The sequence below is a fragment of the Ursus arctos genome, unplaced genomic scaffold, assembly GCF_023065955.2.
Source record: "Ursus arctos isolate Adak ecotype North America unplaced genomic scaffold, UrsArc2.0 scaffold_16, whole genome shotgun sequence".
Classification (NCBI taxonomy): Eukaryota; Metazoa; Chordata; class Mammalia; order Carnivora; family Ursidae; genus Ursus; species Ursus arctos.
In genome coordinates this window covers 21,165,350-21,188,907 of record NW_026622830.1, presented here as the reverse complement: position 1 = coordinate 21,188,907, position 23,558 = coordinate 21,165,350, and the positions used below count along the sequence as shown (strand labels likewise).

Below are 23,558 nucleotides of genomic sequence, written 5' to 3'. Positions count from 1 at the left end.
CCGCGTCCCCTCACTTCTCATGTCCGAGTTCCTCATTTCACTTCACTCCCCTGAGACTCTCCTGGGCCCTTTCAGCCCATTCCTTCTTCGAGCCCAGGCCCCTTCCTCTCAACTCCAGTCTGGGCCTCTTCTCACCCTACCCTGGACTGGGGCCTGGTTCCCTTCAACTCTGCTGAAGGCCCCAGACCATCTTCACAACCATCTTCCTTGAACTCTCTTGGCCCCCAGTCGCTGAGTTGGTGGTGGTGGTGGGAAGGCACTGGTCTTTCTTGCATTTGAGCTCCGGTTTCTCCACTGACTGGCCATGTGGCTTGGGGAAGTCTTTTTGCCCTCTTTGAGCTCCAGTTTTTGTATATGTAAGACGGAGACAGTAATAACTACCTAGTAGGGTTGTTTGAGGACTCTATTAACTATTGGATGTGAAAACTGATTTTAAATTGTAAAAGCTTTTCCCATGTTAACTGCCTTTGTTGGGAGATGTTTGCAATTCTAGCATGGGATGGGACCCTAGGAATCTTCTTGTCTTACCCGCTCAGGCGACTTGGTGGGAATCGGTGGCCCAGGGGGCAGAAAGGACTTCTCCAAAGTCACTCAACAAGTAAGAGTTGGGATTAGAGCTGAGGTCTCCTGGCTCCTAGTTCAAAGGTTTCCCCCTCCTTGACTTCGTAAGGAGGCGGTAGAGCCCTGCTGTCCAATATGGTAGCTGTCCATGTGGCTGTTAGACAGTTGAAATGGGGCTATTATGAATTGAAAAGTACTCTGTGTAAAATCATGCTGAATTTTGAAGATTCAATATGAAAAATACAGTTTTTGTACTAATTTTATGATCATATTGATTGAATTGATTTGATAATCAATTACCTTGATTATTGATCATATTGATTAATCATATTATGGGTAATGGGTGAAATAAAATTTAAAGTAAATTTTACCTGTTTCTGTTGACTTTTTCATGTAGCTACTAGCCTTTTAGTGTGGCTATTAAAATTGTAACTGGTCTTACATTCCTATTGGAGAGCTCTGCAGTAGAGAATAGGTGATTAAGAGCTATGTGTCAGGGACGGCATGTTCCTTGGAATCTCTATTTTGCTATTAACTGGCTGCTGTAACCTTGAACAAGATACTTAACCTCTCTATGCCGTGGTTTCCTCATATGTAAATAGGGGTAAAGATGGTACCTACCACATGAGTCTGTTGTGAAGCTATTCTGAAGTGTAAAGTGCTTAGACTAATGCTTGTCAAGAGTAAAAGTTCAGTAAATGTTAGCAGTTATATTCATGCCACTCCCTTAGCTAATATACAAAGAACGGACCTTGGAGACTCTAGACATTGTAGAAAAGAACTTTTAAGCGATGGTTGATATATAGCCAAGAGATTTCTCATTTTAAGACAGTTATTGAACACAAAAGAAGAAAGGAAATAGGATTGTTGAATGAGTGTTTGTATGTCTGTTTGGGAATTGTAGAATGGCTAGCCCGTTGACTCAGAATATTATAGCTAAAAGAGGTTCATTCATTTGCTCAAAAAACATTTATTGAACACCTGCTGTGCAAGGCACTAAATCCTCTGAGTATACAACATTGAACAAAACAGACAAGGTTCTTGCTCTTGTGGAGTTTGTAGTCTGGCGGGAAAGTAACAAGATAGTAAGTGTGTAAACAAACAAGAAATTCAGATTGTGATAGGTACTTTGAAGGGAAGCAAAGTAGAACTGTGCTGTTTGGTGCGGTAGCCACTGGGTACCTGTGACTACTGAACACTTGAAATGTGGCTAGTTGGAATTGAGAGCGATATGTATAAAATACACATTGGATTTCCAGGATTTAGTATAACAAAAATTATTGTAACATATACTAATAATCTTTATATTCATTCCATATTGAAATGATGATACATGGGATATGTTGGCTTAAAGAAAATATATTATTAAAATTAATGTTAACTTCTTTAAAACTTTTTTAATGTGACTACTAGAAAATTTAAAGTTACAGATGTGGCTTATTTGTGGCTTTCAGTATATTTTTATCAGACCGTGCTGTGAAAGAAAATAACCCCTGGCAGTAGGAGCAGGACCTATTACTTTTGGTAATGTGGTCTGGGAAGGACTCAGGAATGGATGTTAAAGGACTGAAGGTTGAGAAGGAGCCAATCATGTGAAAGATCAGAAAGATCAAGGCAGAGGGAAGAGCAAGTATGTAGACTGAGGTAGAAGCTGGTGTAGCCTGTTAGAAGATCAGGAAGAGGATTGATGGAGCTAGAACATGGTGACTAAGCAGGAGGGTGGTAGGTGATGAGTAGGAGATGTAGGCCTTCCTGTAGGTCATGATAAGGAGTTTGAATTTTGTTTGGAGAGATGTTATAGATAACCTCATGCAGACCACTTATTTACAGATGAAAAGTGAACCCCATTCTGGTATAGCACTTCCCTGAGGTTGTGGGCTAAGGTCTTGACATAGGTGAAACCAGAATCCTGATCTCCTTATTTTCAGTCCTGTTCATTCCCCACATGCACTATTCATGCAGTTTCCTTTCTGTAAGACCAATGTCCGCTCCTTCTGTTCCTAAAAGATGGTACAGTCTGGAATCTTTCTATAGTCAATCAAATGCACCCATCCTCCTGTGGAAGTGGGTGAAGATCATTTGAACTAATGGATGCAAAAGCTCTTCAAAAACAGTAACATTTTGTAGATATGAAAGACGCATTATTTACCTGCGCCATCTCTCAAAATCTTTATAACAACCCTGTGAAGAAGGTACTGTCTTTAATCCTGTTGCACAGATGAGGGAACTGAGGTGCTGCAAAGCACCTACCCTACAGCTGAAGCTCATAGTAACCGTGCTGCACTGCCTGCCTACTTCTGTGCCAGCTGCTGAACTAAAGTGCTTTTGGATGCGTCTTTGCGGTTAGTTCTCAACATGCCCTTTGAGGTAGGTGGCATGCCTGTTTTACAGAGGTCAGTTACCTGCCCAAGGACAAACGGCGGGTAAGGAGTAGAGCCAGAACTGGAACCAAATGAATACCCAAATCTGGTTTTCCATTTTGTTTTCATACTTTACTTACAAACTTAAAAAACTTTCGTACATGCTTTAAAAACTTTAAAAATTGAAGTATGGTGCGCCTATAGAAGAATGCATACATTTTAGTGCGGTTGATTATAGTTGCGATTTACAAAGTGGACTCAACATGACCACAGAAGGTCATTTCTCAGGGACATGTTGTCTGATTTGAACATCCCCACCCCCAGAATTTAATTCATTAAAGTCTCCTGTGGGACCTTAGAGTTTGCATTTCTTTTTTTTTTTTTTTTTAAGATTTTATTTATTTATTCGACAGAGATAGAGACAGCCAGCGAGAGAGGGAACACAAGCAGGGGGAGTGGGAGAGGAAGAAGCAGGCTCATAGCAGAGGAGCCTGATGGGGGGCTCGATCCCATAACGCCGGGATCACGCCCTGAGCCGAAGGCAGACACTTAACCGCTGTGCCACCCAGGCGCCCCTAGAGTTTGCATTTCTAACAGGTGATCCCAGGTAATGCTGAAGCTCTGGTCCAGGGACTACATTTTGAAAGTGCCCCTGGTCTAGAATGATCTACATTCCTTTTAAAATTTTGCCCAGCTGAGATTCTCCTCCCTTCTCATAGCTGTTAGTTTTAGTTTTTTGAGCTTAAGTTATACTTCTTCTCTGCCATCCAAGATATTGAGAGCAAATCACTTAATCTTTCTGGGCCTCAGTTTCCTCATATGCCTAATGAGGGGATTAAGTAAGTCTCTCTGAGGTCTCTTCTAACTTTAAATTCTGTGATACTAATTATTTAGGCCAAGAGCTCTAGAGATTTCAAGGGATAAAAAAGCTTGCTGTAGGAGAATGAATCGGGGCTGAAAATCTGGGAGATTTGAGTTTTAATCTTCCCTTTATCATTACTTATCTGGGTGACTCAGGACAAGTCACTTCCCCTCTCTGTATATCTTTTTACCACCTGTAAAATGAGGGATTGAGCTATAAGAGTTGTGGTTGTTTCCTTTCCTGGAATTCAGAGATTAAGGTAAGCAAGGAAAATATGTGATGTCAAGAAATGTTTATTAAAAGTATTTAATATTTTTTGGGTGCTTCTCAAATTTCATTTTTGGGGCAGCATGGTGGGAAGATTCCAATTTTCTGCTGAGATTGGTTCTTCTAGTAATAGAGTTAGGCAGTAAGCGCCTCAGTATATGCCTTATATCCTTGACATATGTTAACTATTCGTTTGAGAAGACAGGAGAATTACAATGTGGACAGGAGGTGGTGGAAAAAGTCTTAAAGAGGAAGCCAGTAATGTTCCCAGTATGGAAATGTACTTTTTTGATGCCTTTAGGCTTAGGCATCTCATCAAGCAGTGTGCCCAGCAGTTCCTTGGCTGAGAAGTTTCTACTGCATAGGCGCGCATATGAACTTCAGGGCATTCTCATTAATACTAATTCCACAGATGTCTGGAAAAAGTTGTTACCTTCGAAGTTTTGCAATAAAGAATTCACATTTAGTGCAGCTTGGCTCAGTGGGAATGACTTGCTTTGTGACATGAGAAGTATTCTCTTTGAGGCAGATTGGGGTCGGGGACCCTTGGTTTTAGCAATACTGCAGACACCCACTCCTCTTGTGACCTATTGGTAATATCATAGCATTTCCTTGAATTGCAGGGGCTTGTACGAATTTATAATCTTGCTTCTTTCCCCTTTTTTCTTTCTTTTGAAATAAAAAAAATTTTAATGACAATAAACGGACAGGAATAGTATTAAAAAAAGTATTTGAGAAAAGGAAAAGGACCCTAGTCTAACAAGTATTTTTATATTCCCACAGTTATTGTATATGGCATGGCAATAATCATTGTGTCTATACTGTTTTGTGTTCTACATTTTTAATTTAACACTGCCAGAAATATTTCCTGTGTTTCTACATGGTCCTCATGTTATTTTTAATGTTTTCATAGTTTTTGCTCAAGTGATAGACCAACCATTTTCCCCTATATTGTTCCTCTATAATTATTTGGAGGAATTATTTCCGATTATTTGGTCTTCAGGTTTTTTTCTTGGAGATACTATTGCAGTGAACTTCTTCATTTGTTTGGCATTTTTCCCCTCCCACCTGCTGTTAGAAATGACCACGTGCCATCTCCTGAGCTTAGTGTTGCATGTACAAAAATTATTAAGATATGGTCTTGGACCTTAAAGAATTCGTAACTTGAGGAATGAGACAGATATTTCAACAACGAACTGTGTGAATAAAGTATTATGGGAGCACAATGGAAGGAATGACTGGATATGCCTGGAGAAGGGATGTATTAAGGGAAGTGGATTTGAATGCGGTCATTGAAGAAAAGGGAGATGATGTTGGAATCTCAGCCATGATGAATGAATAGGAATTCTGTGGGTAATGAAGGAGGCCGAGGAAAGTCATTCTTGACTAGGATTAGTGAGAGCAGAAGCATGGGAGTGAAATATCTGAGCATTGAGTAAACGGAGGGGAGTGGCAGATGATGGGGTCATCTCAGCCGCAGATACATTAAGGAACACCTCGTGCTCGTATGGAATGAAGCCTTCATCAGTTTACAAGTGCTAACAGCAGTGGGTGTTCCAGTTTTACCACAATCTTGATACTACTAGTTGTCACAATTTAATTTTGTCTCATTAATCTAGTAGGTATGTAAAGTGTTAGTTCGAGTTTGCTGTAATAGGCATTTTTTCCCTTGTGTGTGTTATCATTTGTATTTCTTATCATCTGCCTCTTTCTCTGTAAGGTAGTGTTGTAGTTTGTAATTGAGCTTTTCTGTTGTGTTCTTTTGTTGATGGTGTATATGTAAGAAACATTTTAGAAGCCTGAACACATGTGCTCATTCTGTAGTAGCCCCATTTCACCGCTAACCCTGAGAATATTATCCTCATCACGATATTGTTTTACAGCATTGTGATGTAGGCTCTTTTTGCATGACAGTTCAGACTAGTACTTAATGTTGGAAACTATAAACAAAAGATAAAGAGCTATTTTCATTGATATTCCCATTTCAGGGTGTTTTCTGTTTCATCTCCTGAGTGATTTCTTTCTTAAGTTCATTTCCTCTCTTCGCAACTTTCTCGTCCTCTTTCTTCCTGGTGCATTCTCTTCATACTCACAAAGCACAGATTTATGTGCCGCCTCACACACTACACAGTTAACTTAGAGGCAGGAACCAGCACCTAGCAAAGTGTCTCACCCATAATTGATGCCTCATGAATGGTTGTGTAATGACTGAGTGAGTGAACCAGTGTATACCTTCAAATATACTCTGGTTATTTCCCCTTTTGGAAAGCTTTTGTTCTGATATCTTGTTTGCTTGCTGACTTGTATGGCTTTGTTTTCATGTTAGACATCAAGAATGTTTGATTCAAATATGTTACTTCAGTTTCTGAATTATCTTCCTCTTCCATATCATCTCTTGCTACTCTTGCTGCAAAACCTACATTTTTAAAACTTTTATTTTGAATTAATGTTAAATTTACAGAAATTTGCAAAAATAGTAAAGAGAGTTTCTGAGTTTCCATATACTCCTCACCCAGCTTCCCCTGAAGTTAACGTCTTCTATAACCATAGTATGATGACCAAAACCAGGAATTCATAATTCTAGGTAACTGAACCACAGACTTAATTCAAATGTCACCAGTTTTTCCATTACTGTGTTTTTCCTGTTTCAGGATCCTATCCAGGATCCTGTCATTTTCATCGTCTTTTATGATCTCGGCCTTTTTGAAGAGTACTGGTCAGTTGTTCTGTAGGATGTCCGAAGCCTGCATTCTTGGAGGTTGCCAATTACGACTGACTCTTCCTTAGCGTTTGATTCTATAATCCTGTCCCTCATCATAGATGAACTCATCCATTCTTCTGTCTTTCAGCACCTCGATATAGACAACTGTTAGCTCCCTAGCCATGATCTAGGTTTCATGTGTCTATTGAACATTCTGGCCAGATGTTCTGGGGTCATGTACTTCTCTGTATCTATCCACCTGCTCCACCACCTACCCCCAATTCTGCATTTTAGTCAGGGGTGTCTCTTTTCAGTAGACTTTAAAGAAGCCTTGGAGCTATTTCTCGAAGATGAAAGACAAGGTTCTTTTCCTCATGGATCATAAGATCTTGTGAACAAAGAGGTCTAGCTCTTTTCTCCAGGGGTCAAGATGGTGTCAGGATCTGAAAATGTTTAAGCCACAGTTCTTGCTCTCATGGAGTAAACTCAATATTCAGTAAACTTAATAAATATATTGAATGAGTGAACGAATGTTGCTGCTGTTCCTTCTTGTAGTCTAAGGGTGGCATCCCACAGATTTGAAAACTGAGTCTCCAGTACACAGCGTCATTGCTGTTAAAGAGGAAGGAACAAAATTTGGTGGTGTAGGCAGGAGCAGCTCTGCCACCAGGAAAGCTTTACAGAGAAAGTGTTGCTTCTTCAGTCTTCTCTTTATTCCTTCCTATTTCAGTTGCCACCATCATAGTTTAGACTCTTGAGACTTTATCAGATAAGTAGCTTTCTGGTTGGTCTTAATTATTATTTTTGTGGATCATGTATTGGCATGGTGAACATGGGTTTATTTCCTCTAAAGGCCAGCAGAACAGTTTTCACTGGTCATAGACTTCAGTCCCGCCTCTTCCAGCTTCCTTGGAGGTAGGTTTTATTGAGATGCCTAATTTTGGTGGTGAACTTGAGGAAGACAGCCATGCCTTTGTGCAGTCCCTCACTAGGTGTCATTTAAATTGGGATATGGAGGGACGCCTGGCTGGCTCAGTCAGTGGAGCGTGCGACTCTCGATCTCAGGGGTTGTGAGTTCAAGCCCCACGTTGGGCGTAGAGCTTACTTAAAAAAAATAATAAATTGGGGGATTGAATTTATAAAATTTACACCAAGAGAGAAGTTTTTAGATGTAAAAATAACTATATTGGAGAATGTGGATGGCTCAGAAAAGCCTGTCAGCTCTGTTGGAGAGCATAATTCAAGGCACGTACCCTCTGAGTGTGTCCATTGGGTGTCTTTTAATGTTGGTGTAGTGAATGAACACTAACTTGGGGTCACACTGCCTGTGTTTGAATCCCACCTCTGCTATTTGCTAGCTATGTGTCCTTGGGTCAGTTAATTAACCTCTTTAAGCTTCAGGTCTTCATCTTTAAAATGGAGATTTTATAATAGTGTATCTCTGCCCACCATTAAAAAAAATCTGCATTTTACCATCTTTTTTTAAATGCAGGATTAAATAAGACAGGGTGGGTAGTGCTAAGTAGTATAGTGCCTGACACGTAGTAAGCGCCCAGTAAATGTTAGCTGTTAATTTTAAATTATTGATATAATTACAATCAACACACATGCTGTAGCAAAAGAAAAAAATGTTTTTTTGAATTCTACCAAGCTGCCTCAGTATTCCCAAGGTCATTGGTCCCTTGGAGATTAAGGTTTAGAGTGCTATAAAAGGAAATGAGAACAGTTTGTCACCCACACATGCCACAGTATAGAACCGTTCTCAATAGATTAAAGCACAACCCTATTCCACCACAGTTAGCAGTCATTGATATCAAGAATTATGTCATCAACACAGTAATTTTTTTCCCCAGGTCTCTTTAATATTGCTGAGATATCTCAGTGTTCCCCTTTTCTAGTGCCAGAAATCTCATTTACAGATTACTCCTTTCTTTTTCTTTCTTTCTTTTTTTTTTCCCCTAAGGTTTCCGAAGGAAGCGGTTGGTTTTGGTCTGAGTCTTGTATGGCTATAGAGAAATTGAAGTTAGGAAAAGGTATAGCAGAGATTCCCTTACTTTTTCCAGAGTCAGCCATTTGATTCTAGTATTTCAGCTGAATAGTTCAAAGCCATTTTCTTTTCTGCAGTGTTCTAGGAGTGACTGATCTGCAAGTGTGTTGGCCTAAATTTTAAAACCCCATCTCCATTGTGGGTTGGTAAATAGAAACTAGATTATCTTTGTCCTGAGTTCAGTGAAAGAGCTAGTGAGACTACCACAGTGTATTTTCATCTGTTAACTCGTTTTAGATTATCAGTTGCCTGTGAGCAGATTATCTGCTTGGGCTCCTTAGACTTCCCTTCAACTACCCAGCAGTGTCCAAAGCCATTGACTGAACTGAGAAGGATTTGACATCAAGCACAGAGTATTATGATGCGTCCCTCTGGATGTGTCTGACTATATTCCAAAGGCAGGTATGGTTGTTTATTGAACAGATTGTTTGACGTTCTTTTTTTTCTTTCTTTTTAGAAAAATTTAAATTCAATTAATTAACATAATGTATTATTGGTTTCAGGGGTACAGGTCTGTGATTCATCAGTCTTATATAATACCCAGTGCTCATTACAACATATACCCTCCCCAATGTCCATTACCCAGTTACCCCATCCCCCCCCCTCACCCCAGCAACCTTCAGTTTGTTTCTTATGATTAAGAGTCTCTTATGGTTTGTCTCCCTCTCTGGTTTTGTCTTGTTTCATTTTTTCCTCTCTTCCCCTATGACCTTCTGCCTTGTTTCTTAAATTCCATATATCAGTGAGATCATATGATAATTGTCTTTCTCTGATTGACTTTTGTCACTTAGCATGATACCCTTTAGTTCTAGCCACGTTGTTGCAAATGACAGGATTTCATTTTTTTGATGACTGTGTAATATTCCATTGTATATAAATACCACATCTTTATCCATGGACGTCTAGGCTCTTTCCATAGTTTGGCTATTGTGGACATTGCTGCTATAAACATTGGGGTGCAGGAGCCCCTTCGGATCACTACATTTGTATCTTTGGGGTAAATACCCAGTAGTGCAATTGCTGGGTCATGGGGTAGCTCTATTTTCAACTTTTTGAGGAACCTCCATACTGTTTTCCAGAGTGGCTGCACCAGCTTGCATTCCCACCAACAGTGTAGGAGGGTTCCCCTTTCTCCACATCCTCGCCAACATCTGTTGTTCCTGACTTGTTAATTTTAGTGTTTGGCATTATTTATGTGTTTGTTTTGTTAATACATAAAATCGAGGATTACATTTTTTATTCGACCCCCCCCAAGTTAAGAGCAACTGAGTTTAAAATTACTTTTGGAATTTTTAATAAACTTAAGCATTAACAGTACATCAGTCTTCTGCTGGTGTATCATGTTGGAATGCTATTTTCTTTCCAGTTTGGATAAAATAAAAGAATTGTGGTTAGAGTTTGTCTTGTTATCTTTTACTGGCCTCTTCAAACATTAATACTTCCATGGGAACAGCTAATACCTTCTCATATTAATGTGAAGGGAAATTTGAGCATTTCAGGGGTACATAATTATTGACAGAGAAGCTGAAACATGGAGTGGGGGCTCTGGCCAGGAGCAGCTGTTGGACAGAGGAAGGTAAAGATGCCAAAGAATCAACAGAATGTTAAAATGCAGCAATAAAGAAAAAAAGAAAAAGACATTATCATGGATGAAATTGGGGGTCGTCATGAAAAGAAACCCACGTTGAGGTTCCTTATTTGTTTATTATTAAAGATTTTATTTATTTGACATAGAGAGTGTGAGTGCAGAAGCAGGGGGAGTGGGAGAGGGAGAAGCAGGCTCCCCGCTGAGCAGTGAGCCCCATTTGGGGCTTGATCCCAGGACCCCGGGATCATGACCTGAGCCAAAGGCAGACGCTTAACTGACTGAGCCACCCAGGCGCCCCTGAGGTTCCTTTTTTAAAAAGGTGATATGGGTTGTATTGAATTGCACTAGCTCCTCTTTTATCTGGTTGGTGTCTTTGGAAAATGTGACACTCCTGAACAGATTCTCCACATAGCAGAAACTTACAAGTGGAGCAAGAGTGCCAGGGGAGGGCCTGGCACAGGGATGGAAAGTGACTTCCCTCAGGTGATAAAATGGGGATCAGAACAGTGCTTTTTTCCATATTCAAAACTTAACTTTTTCATCATTTTGCTTGGAGTTCTTTCTAAAGTAAACATTCTTCCTTTCTCAGTAGGTCAGAGTGTTGTCTTAGGGTGATTATTATGAACACATGTTAATTATGCCCAGATTCTCTCACGATCTTTTGAAGTGTGGAAAGTTTTTACTCCTGTATTAAAACATTGGGAGTGTTACAGAGGAATTTTGAGTTCTTGTGCCTATTGCTTACAGTTTTTCTTGCTTTTCTTTGGTGTTAGCTGTCACTTCGTAGTGGTGGTGTTTGTTTAATAGGATAAAATAGGATAAAATCTAACCTCTGAGGCCCTTTTTGCTTTCTTTTCACAGTGTCCTGAAAAGTTGTGGTTGTTGGATGAATGAAGCGTTAGTATTCTTGGTCATCTTTGGATGAACTGTAGAACTTCAGGGCTCTTCTATTAGTCACTGAAGCCCGAAAGATACTAGAGATCAAATTAGTGTTTTTCATCCAGCATTTCTTCTAGATATCTTTGCCCACCACTACCATCTTGAGGATTGAAGACTATCTGAGCAATTACTAGTGCTCACTAATCATGAGTCTTTCAAGAGAAACTAGCACTCACAAACAGAAGCTTAACCTGGCCTTCCGTGGAGTGCCCCTTTCCTTCATGGCTGCTTATCTTTCTGGAGGGGAGTCATTTACCTGTCTGATGGCCTTGACACTATATCTTTAAGCTAGTCTCATATCCAAATTCACACACCCACCAGCCCATGAAATCTAAATTGTAGCAATCACCTGAGACCCCATGTGCTTATTCCTGACCTTTTCATGCCTCTGCCCCATTTCTGCCTTGTGCTTTGCTCTTGGCTCTGTCTCTCATTTTCTTTCTCTTTTCCCCCTCCCAAGTATGTACATCTGTTCTCTGGCTCCCAACTGCTGCCTCATCCAGAAGGACTCTGGCTGACTGGGCTGGGGCTGCTTCATATGGTATACCCTGCCTCTGCTGGACCTTTGAGACCCAACCTTTGGGTCTTGGCCTCAGCCATTGGTAATCACTGTTGCTCGCCCATCTGATCCTCCTGTGAAAGGACAATTTGGGCAAGACTCTACCCAAGAGCCTTGCAGATTTTCATATTCTTCAACTTTGAGAGTCTACAAGCTCATCTTGGTCTTGTCTTTGCCATTGTTTCCTCATCATTCACCAGGGGTTGGCAAAGAACCAACCAGGTTTCTAGGGCATTGTGAAACATGCTGACAGCCTATGAGCCAGTCTAAATTCTTTTTTTTTTTTAATGATTTTTTTATTATATTATGTTAGTCACCATACAGTACATCCCCGGTTTCCGATGTAAGGCTCAATGATTCATTAGTTGCGTATAACACCCAGTGCACCATGCAATACGTGCCCTCCTTACTACCCATCACCAGCCTATCCCATTCCCCCACCCCCCTCCCCTCTGAGGCCCTCAGTTTGTTTCTCAGAGTCCATAGTCTCTCATGTTTCATTCCCCCTTGCCAGTCTAGATTCTTGAGGGTTAGTAAATTTCATTTAGATTAGTGATCCATATTGAACCTTTCCTTCTTTAATTATTCAACAGATACATATTAAATGCCTACTAAATGCAAGTTGTTATACTAGACACTGAGACTAGATATGCACAAGACATTTGCAGTACCTTGTCTTTATGGAACTTATATCCACGGAGGCAAGGCAGACAATAAACAAGAAAAAACAAATACAAATAAATAAGAACACCCACACAAGCAAACAAATGCTACATCCACAAAACCAAGATAATTTCAAATCGGGATATGGAGGGGAGAAAATGGGCTGATGTCATACAGTGATGGTGGAGCATCAGAAGGTTCTAAAAGGCCTTTCTGAAGGGGTGACATTTGAGTTGAGAACTGAATGATGAGAAAGATCCAGCTCTGTGAAGAGCTGTGGGAATAGCAGCATAGGCCTATACAAATCCAGTACAAAAGCCCTAAGGTGGGAACAAGCTTGTCATGTTTGAGGCAAACGGCTAGAGCATGGTGAGTGAGAAGAGACAATTAAGGACAGAGGTCAGCTGTGGGGAGGGGAGGTAACCTTAAAATGTTTAGATTTTGTTGTCAGTACAGTGGGAAGCCATTAGGGGTTTGAAGCTGTGGAGTGCCACTATTTGGTTTATGTTTGAAAAGAGCACTGCATCTGCAGAATGTAGAATAGATTGTAGGGGAGCAGTCTGGCCAGCTTAGGTGTTCAAAGTGGGTAGAATTCACCTCTGTGCTTTAGGGGTCCACAGCCGAAGCTCTGCTCTCCCTAGGATAATTGCTTTCCCACTTTGGTTGTTTTCAGAATCTCCCAGTTCTAAACATTTAATCTATGTTCTGGCTTAATCAAGAAGCAACACTCTCCTCGTGCCAGGCTTGGCACAGAAAATGTGGGCATGGTGCCTTTTGTTGAGCACCCTGGCCTGGAGAGAATGAAGAAGGCAGCCCCAGTGGACCCGAGGACAGTGCAGCTGACCTTCAGCACCTGGTAACTTGTAGGAAGCTTTGGAATCCATAAACTTCATGTGCTTCTGCAAAACAGTTGCAGATGGTCTGGACTGATGATTAAATATCACTGCTGTCTTGCCCAGATCTGCTGTGGCCATCCTCTCCGAGTCTGGTTTTACATTACAGTGGGTAATTACAGGGGCACAGCTCTTTCTGGTTGGCTTAGGGGGAAATTTCAGTGTCTGCCAGTTGTGTAAGGGACTGCAGTGAGCAGTAGCTGTGAGTGGCCACTTTTTGTTTTCAACATTAAAAAAAAAACAAAAAACAACCCAACCAAACTTAAAAAGAACTCTCTCTAATGAAAGGGAATAATTGCCTGCTTTCGCTGTCTCTGCTGATTCTCCAGTGGGAGTTCTGCCATTGGACTTGTCAGACTTGGTTGGCAGGGACTTTTTCTCCTGAGTTAGCACGGAGATCTGAATGGGCAGAGATAACACAAATTAGCAGTGGTGCAAGCATATCTGCAGAAGAACAGATTTCCTTCTGACCGAAGGTGCCACTGGTGGGCACCACCCTAATTCTCAATGCATCCCTTACCACCGATGACAGGACTTTTCAGCAAATAAAAAGAATTGCTTAAGCACCACCTGAGCTGGGCCGTTTTTACAAGACTTTTGAGTTTCAAAGGCCCTCAGGCTGCTCAATCTGCCAATGTAAAGACACTGAATATTATCTCCCTGGCTTCTTACTGGGGATCCTTATACCTCATTCAGCATAATGAACTTGGGGAGACAAATTGTGAGTCTTCTACTTTTATTTTTTTTTTTCCCAAAGATTTCTTCTTTCATTCCCACAGAACTTACAAGGACACAGAAAACTCAGTGGGGGAAGAAGAGATGGTGTCTGCCTTCTGGCTGACATGACTTGCGCCAGTGGTCACATGCGGGTTCCATAATGAAGATTGCAAATCACTCTCCATCTTCTTGGAGCCTTTCCCATAATTAGAAGATTAAACATTTTGTTTAAATTAGTGATTTTCCCCCTACCTTCTCTGTGTGCTTAAAATCACCATTAGAGCAAGATGGAGACTGGTTATGTGATATTGGGCTCCACGTGCTAGTTGTGATTGTCAGCAAGAGGTTCAGGAAGTCTTACTTTAATTAAAAAAGCAATTTTGGCCATGGTTCACCTTGTGTGAGGCAGAGGCACTTCTGACCATGTGAACTTTTCGATTGCTGAGTACAGTGAGTAGAGCTTTTTTTCAGGAGCGTGACACCGAGCCTGAAAGGATAATATCAGGAGGCAGTGTGCAGCTGGGCTTGAAGTATTGCCTCTGCATTAATGGCAGATTTGCCTTCAATTGACAGATTGTGTTTGTGGGAAAAGCGGGTTACTTACGGGATAGTATGGTCCTGATTTGAAGTGAGTGAAAAGCAACTCATAGAGGAGCTTGTAGAAATTGTCATACTTTTAATGAAGTAAAAAAGAATATGTGTATTCGCCTGCCTGTGCCACCGCACCAAAAGAACAAAACAAAGGCCCGGGAGCTACTAGCCCACTAAGAGCCAGGTATTGTGCTGTTCGACTTATAGGTGTTACTGCATTTCAGCCTAAAAGCAACCCTGGGAAAGTCAGTATTCTTATTCCCATTTTATAGATGAGGAAAGGAAGTTCACAGAGGTTTAATAACTTGCCCAAAGACACGAGGAAGTAGATGGCAGAATCTTTTTCCTAATAGAGGGCTCTGGTGGTTGAAGGGAGCTTAAAACCAGAAATGCCTTAGGAAGTAGAATGCAGCAGAATGCTACCATCCCAGTCTCGTACCTGCCTCGAGTCTGCCGTGTGTATCATTGTTGTCCAGCAGAACACCATGCACTGGTTGTCTAACCCAGGGGAGTAGAACACTCCCGTCAGTTACCAGTCCTGGGGGAGGACTCCACACGCTTCTGCCCATTGCATCTTGGTGTTGGAGTTGCCAGTGAAAACACCGTGCAGTCAAGTACTGGATGGAATGATGCTTTACTCACACAGAGAAGAGATAAAGCGAGACCAGGTCCCGGGATGTATGTCAGTCCCTTGTGGCTAGTGGGGCCCTCGCCCGTGCTCTGAAGCTGGTGCAGGGCAGTGGCCTACCTGCAGCCCTCTTGCAGCAGAAGGACCCCGGCCCGAAAGCTAGGGGTGTGCCTCAGGGGCACTGATGTACATGCTTAAGCAGAGCAGAGGAACTCCCATTGAGCAGAAACAGAGACAGATATTGCCACACAAGGTGATAAGCCTGGCACAAGCTGTTTGGGCTCCTAGCCTCTTGGTTAGGAAGTGTTCCAGGCCTGAGGCCCATTCCTATGCAGCCGAGTGGGACTGGAAATACTGCATGTGTGGGCTGCCTTTCCCAACAGTTCTGTATTGAAATTACTTGGTTTTGTGTCTTTCTTCCCATTAGACTTTGAGTTCCTCAAGGACAGTGACCAGATCAGTGCATGCTATGTAGTAAATGCTCAATAAATGTCTCTTGACTGAAGAAAGGAAAGAATAAGGGTAAGAAGGAAGAAGGAAGAAGGAAATGTATGAAGCAGTGAATCAATGATTAGTGGCTGCATTTGGTTCTCTTCTAGGTATCTTTTTATATTGAGACTGGAGTTGTTTCTGACTCCAAAGCAACAGATTGAGTGATCCATTTATTTGCCCAAGATTTGCTGCAAGTCTACTGTGGGCCATAATTGCTGTTTTCTCTTTACCCAGCCTTAGAAGCAAAAAGTAAGAGATAATACAAACAACAAGATTAGTTTTTATTTCATGTTGTTGTATGTGGCATACCCATTTCCATTGGATTTTTTTTTTTTCTTGACATGTATTAAGTACTTTTTCTGGGTTAGGTGCTTCCTCACTAGGAGGGCTTTTTCTGGGGATGAGACGGTGATTTATCCAGGGTCACATTCTAGTTAACAGACTTGGATGTCTGACTACTGAAGTCCATTTTCTTCTCACTGCACCAGTCTCCCCTTTTAATGGGACTAGTTTAGCATCAGTTTCTTATGTGCTTTGTGTTTTGTACAGGCCTGGGACACACATTGGTTTCTAAAACAGGAGTAGTAGAGCTGCTCCAAGTTCACTTAAGTTTAAGTAGCCTTGGGAAACTGTAGAAAGCACAGAAACCAGTTAAGGCAGGATGATTTCCCAATCACATGGTGGTAGTATGATGTACTGGACTGAGTGTTTCAGTCCCGGCCCCTCTATTTTCTAGCTGTTTGACCTTAGGCAATTCGCTAAGCAAGCCACCTGAGCCTTGGTTTCTTCACTTGAAAAAACAGGGAATGGGCGTTCTTTACCTACCAGGGCTGTGTGGAGTAAAAAGATAATGAACATAATAAGCACACAGTTAATGGTAACTCTTACACAGTTTGGATAATCACTTGATGAGGTAGCGATGGAGGAATTCTATGGTTTCTTTAAACCCTGAGATTTTCTGACCTCAGTGCCTCCTAACAAGTCCTTTGTGAGATTTATATCTGACTGCCTGTGGAGGCCCAGCCTGGCTTACTTATGCAGCTTTGTTTAAAAGAGGTGCCCAAATTCCCTTGTGTGTAGGGTTTTTCAGCCAGTGTCTCTGTGTTTTTTGGTATGTTTGCTGGGATTCTCACGTTTCTAAGTAATTTCAGTCTGAGATGAGTTGGAGTGATGTCAGGCTGCTTTAACACAGGTGTTATAAATAAGATTAAGAGGTTGTTGAGAAGATATCAGTGGAGCTCTGGGACTGGCTTTCTGGAGTCATTCTAAATTGACAGCTATGGGTAGTTTGCCTTGATGGCTCTCTCTGAGTTGGTTGTAACTGACTAGAGATTCACCCACAGAGGAAACTTGCTTATGAAAATTCACTTTCCTTTCCTTTCTCAGAAAGTAAAGCTACCATAACCTGTAATAATGCCTTTGCATCGTGCAAACAAAACAAAACAAAACAAAAAAACAGTTGCCTTTGCACTGTTTTCAGATACCTTTTTCTAAGGCAGCCAGTTCTTAAGGTTTTTTTTCTGATACCATAAGCCTACCAAGCTTCAAAGAAAACTTTTAAAAGGGGAGAGATGGTTCACATTATTTTATTCTTTTATTTATGTTTCTGTATAAGATAGTTATTTCATTACCTTAATCCTTGGTAGAGTCCCTTCCTGCCCAGCAAAATATGCGTTTTGCCTTATCTGGTCTACTCGATGCTACTGCTAAGAAATAGAGTCCTAAAATGTTCTTGAAGTGAACAGTTACTAGTTTAAAATCACTTTAAAGTCAATTTTATAGCTTCCTTGCAAGAGAGTTGTGGCGATGGGGATAGAGCTTGCAGGGGGAGTTTGTAGGTGGCAATAGGCATTCACCCAGGTGCCCAGAGAATTCCTTTTCATCATATTCCATGTGGTCAGGTGGTCAGTGTTCTTTCTGTGTTCTAGGTGGAGGAAATATTTCTGACTCTAAGAATAACTCATTCCCCATACTTGTCTTTGTTGGGAATGGAGGTGTTTTGCTAACTTTAGTGGTTTGTAAAGCTCCTAGAAATAGTAAAACCTTGAGTTGAAGAAAATAAAGTGCATCTTAGACAAAAGTAGACATGAAAGCATCTCTTTTCATTGTTTTTGATGGGCTCATCAACAGGCATGTCTTGAGGCCATAACACCAGATACTTCGTTCAAGCTGAAAGAGGTAAATCGGCACGAGAAAGAAAATATATTACATAACCATGCTGTGTTTTCAGACGTTAAAGTAGTGCCCGTAATGTTGAAAAATATGCTCTTTAACAGGAAACTCAGGGTAAAGTTTGATGTGAGTTCTGTCTTCCTTGAATAAATGTGTCAGCCATTGTGTAACAGACTTATGTGGATAAGTTTTAACTTTTACAACAAGTAATGGTGACAGCTAATGTCCTAAGCTCCTGAGATCAAGATCGTGTCAGAACCGTGAAGGAACTAATGAGCAACTGTGAAAGACCTTGATTATGTGAATGAATAAATTATTTACTTCTTACTTATGATTTGGTTCTCACTAATTTAGTCCCAGGTTATTCATCCCCTCTCCTTCCCATTTTCTCAAAACATCTTCACTTTTCTCTTTTCTTTCCTATCTGTCTTCCTGCGAGTATACATTTCTCCCCAACCACTCTTTCTGTTTGAAAGAGGAATGAAGTTTTAAGTCTTGGCAATGACCTCAGACCCCAAAGCAACTTATAGAAAAGGTAATTAAAGATTTCCTTGCCCCACTTTAGTCTTAATGAAATTGTCCATTGCTGGAGGCAATATTCCACTGGCTGGAATCTTCTGTGTCAGCATAATTACACGTAACAGGTGTGCCGTATTACGTGCAAAACCACTCTGTGGGGCTGCTCGTTGCTGAATGAATACTCCATCTCTCCCCAACAAGCACTTATGAAGTATCTAACCTTTGTGTCACCCAAAATAATAAAGTGAATTTATTGTATCTGAGCTTTGGTTTAAAAGTCTAAATAATTTAAAATAGCGTTGCCGTATTAACTTGTTATTCAATGTTTAAAGATTCTGAGTGGACTGGGTGGGTTCCCCAGATGGTCTGGGGGAGGAAGTTCTTACTGCAGTCTACATATAGAGTAGAGAGATGGCACTAAGCTTTTACAAATGGGCGAGGAGTAATGACAGAAAAGAGCTGTCCTGGTTAAAGCCATAGACAGAAAAGTAGCAGAAGAGATTTTAATGTTAGTTGAAAGACGATGGCAACAGGGAGAGATGATGAAAATTATGCCTTTAAGATGATAGTTTCTGGGGTTGTGACTAAGGAGAGGGATCCGGAGGTTGTATGTACTGCTCCTGCAAAAGAGAGAGATTTCAGACATAGGTCTGTCTATGACTTCAGGCTCAAGTCCTGTCACTTCCTTGAGTCTTGGTTTATTCATCAGTAAATTATAAGGTTGTACTGATATTCTTTGTCTGAATCTGAGTTTTACTGTTCGTGTCCTTTATATTGCTTGGTGCCACCATTAGCGAATTAACTAGGCGATACATAAAGTATAACCCAGGATGGCATAAAAATGATCAAATATGTAGGTGCAAATGAATCCTGCCTGGCTGCAGTCACGCTAATGACCCAAGGACCTCCGAGAATATGTATACCTTATATACATTTGCTAATAGGAAGTTATGATTCCTGGGTAGTTCATTGGTTTAGCTGTCCTCTTCCCCCTGTCTCTCACTGATTTAGCAACGTGGGTTGAGTGCCTGCCCTGATGTTGGGCACTGTTGGGTGCTGAGGTCTTAGCAAGGGTCAGATCCCATGGTTCCTGTCTTGTGAACCCAGTTTATGAATTAGTAGAGGAGATGGAGATTTATGAATGCATGTGTTATGTGCTGATAGAGGTATAATATGATACACTGCTGAGGAAGCTCAGAGGTCTTACTGGAGTTTTTGGAAGACTCTTAGAGAAGGTGACCTTAGAGCTGGAGCTTAAGGCTGAGTAGGATTTCTCTAGAATGAAGGCAGAAAGGAAGGTGATCTGCTATTCATGGTAGCACAGTATGTATTTACCCCATTCCAGGGCATTGTTTAAATAGCCCAAGGTGACTCCTGGGTCCTTCCCTTATTGGTTTTTCCTATAGCAGGGTTTCCAGACCCTGTACTGTCCTGCTTGTGCATTATCGAGATTTAATGCCTCTTTTTCAAGTGTGTTGACTAAGTCAGTGCTGCAAGACTGTAGCCAAATTGGATGTTATACTTCTAATAGTGTGACCTTAATATGCATTAGCTTAAAAAAATTTAAAGTTGATCATCCTGTTGAGTCATTGAATTGGAGATTTACTGAAACCATCAGCTCTTTTCTGACTGAATTGTTTTTAAGTCACATTTCCCCTGACAGGGACTTTATATATTCGCTATTTTGAATTTTAAACAAAGGACTCCACAGTGCTTATACTTTTTTGGTTCAACCAGTTATGGTTCTGTCTATCTGTGCTGCCATTCATCCACATTTCTCTTTCTGCCTGCTTGACTAACTTTGTGTTGAGATAAAGGTACTCAATATGTGTTGAAACCCTTAACCTTAGTGAGCCGCAGCAACACCAAGGAACTGCAGCTAGTGGGGCATGACTTGTTCTGCATGATTCCCTGCTAGCTTCTAGTGGTCCCCCTTTTCTCCCTCTAAGTGTGTGCATAACCATACCATTTTGCCAAATTTACTTCAGATCTTTAAGAAATAAAATTTTATAAATACAGTCGAAATCTCATGTATACCCTTCCCTAATCCTGTTTTATTGTATGCCCCTCCCTAATCCAATTTATTTATTACCCTTTTTAGAAGCAATCACTATCTTGAATTTGGTGATTATTATTCCCACACAATTTTTTTTTATTATTACTTATGTGTACAACCAGGGACGATTGAAATTTTCTTTTCTTTTTTCTTATTACAAATGTGTTCCAGTGAACATTCTCTAAGTATCTCCTTGTGCACATGTCTGCGAATTTCTGTAATGTGTATATACCTGGGAGTAGAATTGCTGGGGTAGTCAGAATATATGCATTTTCAGTGTTATTAGGTATCACCAATTAGTCCTATACTCATTTATACTCCTATCAGCAAGTTTTAACAGTTCCTGTTTCTCCACATCTTGCTAGATTTTAATTTTTTAATTTTTTGCCAGTCTGATATCTTGTGGGTTTTATGTGCATTTTTCTGATTTCTAGTGACATTGGGTCCCTTTTTATATGCCTGTGGGCTGCTCAGTGTAATTTTGTGATCATAATTGTGATGATATTCCTTGTCAAAAGCTGATTTTAAGTAATTCTAAGAGTGTTGTATGTATAAGACTTTGCATTAGCAATCATTAAGAGAGATTGGATCTTAGGTTCTGTTTTCTTTTCCAAGTGCTGTGTCTTTATCTTATTTAATCTTACTCTCCCTTATCTTATTAAAGACAATCCTGGGAGGTAGAGCAGGGGCAGAGCGTTTTTATAAATGCTGCACTGATAAGTCAAATGACTTAGTGAGTCACAAGAACCTAGATTTTTTCTGATGATTGGTTTGCTGCTCTTTGTATTGTACCATGCTACTTCTTTTAGATCAGTGCAGTTCTGTTGTTACTGTTGTTGATTGATGTCTGATATTCCCTCTAGCCCCTAATGGACTGATGTTCAGGTTCTATTAGCTTAGTAGACACTTCTTGAGTGAATGAATGAATGATGATGGTTCTGGTGTAACTGACAAAACATTCATAATAAGTCTGCTAAAATGGAGGTAGTTTACCTTCCAACAATTTTACAAGTATCTGCCTCTGTTAGCCTTGATAAATAAAGAAACTGAATCAACATTCAGCTTTCTAATGCAGCTGCAGAATTAATCAGAAAAGATGTCAAAGTAAATCATGGATGCTAAAGTATAGTTTGTACTTTTAAAAAAAGAAATCTACGCACCCTCTGGAGGTGAGATGAATATATATTCAGGCTTTAACAAGAAGTAAGAATTTTTTTGGTAGGAAAAATTGATTAAGTCTTAATGACTAGTGATTTAAATCATAAATCACATCCATGTTACTTTTCAGCCAATCAGATTACAGATCTTAAGTGAGAGTCTTGGTGATTTTAATTTTTGATACATTGATTTCTCCCCCCTCCTTGTGGGCAGTTAAAACCCATGTTCTCCAGTAATTATTGTATTCTCAGTACCTGTTATTTTTTTTTTAATTGGGAATTAAGTAAATGAGAGTTCTGTTTTATATTTGCAATAACTTTGCTTTGAGATTTTGAGTTTCTGGTACTTGGTTTTTCTTCCAGAAAAAAAGGTAGTAAATGGCCATGATGCATTGATTTTTTTTTTTTGTTTGTTTTGTTTTAAGCTTTAAGTCTTGTAGAGACATAATATGTAATTGTATATGAATACCTGGAATATTTCTCAGATATTTCTTAAAAATATCTATGATAATCCCTTGTTGATATAGCACTTTATAGTTTACATAGGGCCCCTTTGGAAGATGTTTTAGTCATCACAACAACCTTTTGAGTTGAGGTAGGTAGAATTTTCTGTCTCTGATGGCTTTGATCCCTGATTATGAACTTCGGCTGATGGTAGTTGCAGCATTAGAGATTGTGAGCTTTTTCAGTTCTGGTGCCTTAAGCAAATTTGCAAGGGAGCCCTGATGTTAACTTTGGCAGGTTTCATGCCTGCAAATATTGATTGAGCCAGAAGTCCTAGTTGTAAAATGTCACCAGTGAATGTGCAGCCAGCAAAGGCAAGGGAAAACTCATTACTGCAGCTCATCTGTAACTTCTGGGTCAGGCCACTCACTACCATCTGGTAAAAATGAATGTTTGAAAACTCTCTTTTATTCTGACAAAATGTAATCAGGCGAGGTTAACAGCAGATGATTTCTGAGCATTTCAAATTGGTTATACCAATCCGTCCACAGCCTGGGTTTGTGACATTCCATATGTCTAATTACCTTTAGAGGTATCAGAAAGCTTTAAAATTATGCAACCTAATGACAAGAAGGAATTTAATTATGTGTATACCTACCTTTCTCCCCTGCATTGTATGCACCCCCCCCCCCCATATTGAAAGTGTTTATTCTGAAAAAGAATAGGCAATGGTAGAGGAAGAAAGAAATAGGATTACTGTCTTGAAATAATCTAAAGATTTTTTTTTTAATTGCGAGAGTGGGACTAATCATGTTTATATTGCTTTAAAGAGAAAGATTAAGGACCAAGGAAGAAAGTTGGAAGTTGGAAGGTTTTCCTCAATTTAACAAACTCTCTGAGTGATCCAAAGATGGAAGGGGCACGATTTAGGGAGGGTTTAAGGTTCTGGTCGCTGGAAGTATTAGGAAAGCCCCAGCCTATACCCAGTGAAGATGTTTTAAAGGGGATTCAAACCTCATATAGATGATTGGGTTAGATTCAAGGCATCTAAAGTCTGGATATCTCTAGTGCTTCAGAATTACTGCAGGAGGTTGTGAATCCAGACAGATGTACACAGGCGTTTTCTGTAGAGTGAATCGCAATCTCTCAAAATCTCTCTCAAAATTAATCCATCTCTCTGTTTCTCTCTCTGTCATAAATGTAGGCGTTAAAAACACAAATGCAATGAAAAGTATTGTCAAATAGATAGTAATATATTTGTCATTATGTTCTTTCTCAGTCATTGGATTTTAAAAGTAGGGGTTGGGGTCTGTCATATTTTGACATTAAAAAAAGGATTTTC

General features: G+C 40.3%; 1 protein-coding gene across 3 annotated transcripts in view; it reads left to right on the top strand.

Moving 5' to 3' along the window:
• The window catches only part of CTNNBL1 (catenin beta like 1), a 158,212-nt gene that overhangs the window by 309 nt on the left and 134,345 nt on the right, over positions 1-23,558 (top strand). The gene's annotated exons all lie outside the window — the stretch shown is intronic.